The sequence below is a fragment of the Octopus sinensis genome, linkage group LG2 (assembly GCF_006345805.1).
Source record: "Octopus sinensis linkage group LG2, ASM634580v1, whole genome shotgun sequence".
In the NCBI taxonomy this organism is placed as follows: Eukaryota; Metazoa; Mollusca; class Cephalopoda; order Octopoda; family Octopodidae; genus Octopus; species Octopus sinensis.
Genome location: NC_042998.1, coordinates 171,916,444 through 171,921,354, shown reverse-complemented (window position 1 = coordinate 171,921,354; position 4,911 = coordinate 171,916,444).

Here is a 4,911-nt window from a genome sequence, read left to right as displayed (position 1 = left end):
AGGAAACGAATCACTAAGTAGATGTGATTGATGAGAAAATTCAGTGCAGTGCAATCAATTTTCAACCAAAACTTTATAACAACTTGTATAATTGAACAAGTTGATCGAACTAACAAACATTAAGAGATGAGGACAAAAGATTTATTTCTATGCCAGAATAAAATTTATTGTTTTTGTTTTCTTCTTCAGTTTCATGGTTCTTGATCGATTTCTTTAATCAATTGTTTTGTTTCTTTTCAATTTTGCCAAAAAAATGACACCAAACTATCCTCGGCCAAGTTATATATATAGATACCACCCGGAGGCATAGTTTTAAGTAGTGAGTATATTACTTAAACCGATAAGTACAACTATATTTTTATGCTCTCAGTTCAAATCCTCTCTTTATCATGCGAGCAGGCAGATGAAAACATTTTCACAGTCCCCTCTCTTGAATCAAGACTGAGAATGAAGTTTTCAGAGAATATCACTACTTCTCAAATATTACATTATTACACAATTGCTAACTCATCAAATTAAATACTGCATCGAATATAATATTGATTTATTTATAGTAATTCATCATTTAAGTAGCATTTACTTTTCAGTATACAAACAGTGGTGGCGCCAGTGTTTTATAACAAACCTGGCAAGTTTAAGGGCGAGCAAAGTTTTATATATGATAATTTATATATATAATAAATCAAATTCAAAATTCATTTCTTAATGCAATTGTAAAGTTAAATATAAAAATGAAACATTAAAGATGGTAATGTCTGTTACGAATTACAATAACACAAAAAATATTCAACGATAGTTCTCCTATTTTGGTGAAACGAAATACAATGTTTTCAATATTCAAGTTTCCAGCAAGTCACCTTTTCGTGACAATTGTATCTAGTGTGCTCCGTCTGTTGTCCATGGTGCTATTTTGTAGATAGTTCATGACTATTCACTAATGGGAAAAAACTACGTTCACAACCCACATAGCTTACGCACAGCGTTATATCAATTTGAAACAGTTGGAACAATTCAAACAAGACATCCCTGTAGTAACGAAAAAAAAAATGAAGCAACTCGGTCAGATAGTTCATAGTGTGTGACTTCCACTCGATGATACGCTTTACACTATGGCAATTTGCTTTCAGGTCGTTCAGCCGTAAAATTTCTGCCATAAATTTGAAACCATTAATGTTGAGAAACCGGTCGCTTTTGACATAAAGAAATGAAAAAACTTTTCATTTTAACAGCATGAACAACTGATGTGGACCGAGCAATTAACAAGTTGATTTGTTGCAGTAAGGCCAAACCTTCTTTCACAGCCTCTACATTTTTATATAATTAACCACTACCAGTCTGGATCGGTGGGTGTAGCAGAGGCATCAATAACAAATGAGACACTGACACGTAACTTTGCTTGAGTACCAGCTATTTTTCAATTCATTGCCGAGATGCCTTCTTAGCATTGAAAGACTCATAACTGGTCGTCACACTGTAAAAGTGATTCAGAATTAAGTTCAGGAGTATCTCCATATCTAATAAATTCTTAACTGCGAACATTGTCAAAAATGTAACTCAGAAAAAAGGGAAGCAGTTCATTTTTAGAACTATCCATTGTTTCATCCACAATTAATCCAAATTATCCTGACTTAAATACTTAATCTATTTCTTCTTTGATCATTGATGTCATGACAGAAAGAAATTTGTCGTGAATATTGTGTAGTAAATATTTTGCATTTAGGAGCCCCTGACGATAGGGTCGTGGTTCGATATCTGGTCTATTGTTTTTTCCACATTGCCATTTCTGAGACATCATGTTTATATCCTTGTTTAAGAAATCTGTTGGAGTGTCATTACTCATAAACAAGATAGGAATTGCCTGTTTTACATCAACTTCGTTGGTCATGTATGATGTAATTTTTTTCCCCCCTAAAGGTTTTGGTAATCTCTCCGAGCAGAAGCAAATGTGATACGGAATTGGAATCACCGGGAGACAGCGAACGCTGCCAGCAGCATATTCCAATCGAGGAGGTTTTTTTTTTTTTATTAAATGCCTTGCCCAGAAAATGTCGAAAGCGAAAAACGTTGTATTCTATTCATGGACGTCATTCATAAAACTTTAAATCGAAATTCCGACAATTTGAGCCAAAAACACTTGAGGAAATTTCTTTTGTGATTGACAGGATATTTATATTTGTGGTTTTTTTTCTTGTTCTGTACATTTTACCTGTCCCCTGTGTTTAATTTGTTCTGCTTAGTTGTAACTCCACGCTGATATGTTTGCGTGACTGCACATTTTGTCGTCAACATCCTGAAAATAGTACGTGCTGTCAATATTTGTAAACAATACATGTTAAATCTCCGGTAATTTTCTTTCATGCAAATAGATGTTTATGTTAATTTAAAAGGTTTATCCCAAAAATCTTATTTCGCTGTTATTTTTAGCACACAATAGAACCACCTCAATGCTCAATGACAAAAAGAAACGAGTAAACAAACATTTAAGCATTCAATATGCATTTAACGCAAATGCGATAAACAACACGTAACATGCGATAAAAACATTACAATTTTTAACAGAAAGATTTGGAAGAATTAGATAAAAGTTCTCCGGTAATTTTTTAACTTGTAAATAAATGTTTATATTAATTTTAAAAATTACCAGCAAAATCTTATAAGATGACAATGTTCCAAAAGATGTACATGTTTATATGTTACATATGAAAATAAGCGTGTACAAAATATACTTAAAAACGAACATTTAAGCATTAAAGAACAAACATTTAACTTTCGGTTTTAATTTTAAAAATACCCTCCTCTGTTTTCAATGTTTCCATAACAAACGAAGTTACTGAAGCTTACTGCCATAATCACACAGAACAATTTGTCAACACGTGCTTCCTCGCAGATAAAAGACTTTTCAAAGACTGCTTGGATTCCCTTGTTACTATGGCAACAGCCACGTTGAGAGACAAAAGAGTTCTCATATTCCGCTTCTTACTATCTAAACGGGCGTGAATGTGTCTGCGGTTTACGAATGGCTAAAATTACCAAAATTTTCAAACTTCAATTGCTAATAACTTTTTTTATATTGATTTATAGTGAAAATTACTTTCACGTCATTCATCAGCCTATAAAAGTGTATCATTACACTGAATAAGAAATCAATTGGAACAGGATTGATGCTGGCAGCCAAACCGATAAGATCCTGTCTTAGTCGGAAGAGTTAATTATTTTCCGTTCCCGTTCCGTTAAGATTCTTGCTGCATGAAGGAAGAGAATATAACCGTTTATGTATATTACATTTTCCGATGCAGACGAACACAACTTTCTCCCGTTTAGCACTATACTATCTCAACTAGTCGAATAACAGCGCACAGACTAGATTGAAATTTGGTCTAGTCACCTACTCTGTTGATAACTTTCTGAAGCTCCAGTATCTATCAAAATTTTTATTTTACCGTGTTTGGTTGTACTTCTGCTGCCGTTTACATAAATGATGAAGAGAATGGGATCGACACGAATGACTTTTGCTGGGTTAGAGTGAACTCTATCGATCATATGTTGCGTTAATTTTATCAGCCAACACAACCCATTGCAAAACCTTTACACGGAATCTTATATTGGATAGTTTTCCTAACATAAGACCTTGCTGAAGACAAAGTACACGGCATGTATGTTAGAACTCTCTCCCAAAGTATTTAAAATATCATCAAAATGGTGTTCAACAGACTCTCACACTGCAAAAACCATGCATTTCAGATTATTTATTCAACTCGGCGTTTATGCGCAATATCAGTGAATGTATTATACATTGTCTCCTATATCGGGATGAGAAATCTAGTCTGGCATGTGACTGGTTGTGTGTACATGTCATTCGTAAGGTTCAACAAGGCCGAAATGCAGCTAGCTTCCTTGCTGAAAATGCCAAGCCACAAACTTATGAAAGATAGGCTAATTGTCGCCCTTTGCGCCGATGCGAGTGGAAGCTTAAAGATTAAGCCGCTCTTTGTCTACCATTCCGAAAACCAACGAGCATTTAAGTCACACAAAATCCTGAAGGAGGTCATGTGGAGAGTAGACGTTAAAGCTTGGGTCACCAGGCAATTCTTCACCGAGTGGGTCAATCTTATCTTCGAACCAGCAGTGAAAAAGTACCTTCTGGAGAACGGTTTTCCTCTCAAGGCCCTCCTCGTCCTCGACAATTCTCCTGCTCGTCTTCTTAACTTCGAAGATGATATCCAGGACGAATATAAATTCATATAAGTTCTATAACTTTCACGCAACCCCCCCCCCCATCATGCAGCCCATGGATCAACAGGAAATTTCTAATTTTAAGAAATTGTACACCAAAACACCTGTTTTGTCAGTGCTTTAAAGTTACCGAAAATACAAATCTAATCCTTCGTGACTTTTGGAAAGAGCACAAGAATTGTTAACTGCCTGAAAATAATCGATATGGCCTGGCAGGGAGTAACGAGGAGAACGCTGAATTCCGCATGGAGGAAACTGGCCTGACTGCATATCCAAAAGAGCCTTCGAGGGGTTTGTGTCTGAGATACCTGTAGTCGATGAGATAGTGTCCCTTGGCAAGTCTATGTTGACGATGGGGACATTAACGATCTCGTCGAGGAACACTTAGAGGAGCTGACGACAGATGAACTCCTGCAGATTCAGCAGCATTTGGATGCGGTGGAAGAGATTGGTTCCCCGGAAGAGGACAGCGTAGCGGAGAAGGCTATCTCTACGAGTGACATAAAGGCACTGTTGGCAAAGTGGCATTATGTTTCTGAATTCGTAGGAAAATATCATCCTGAAAAAGTATTTACAGCTACTTTATTTAATGACACTGCACTGTCGCATTCTCGTAACATTTTGAAAGGCAGGAAGAAACAGACTTCTTTTGATATGTTTCCAACGAAATGACCTGCG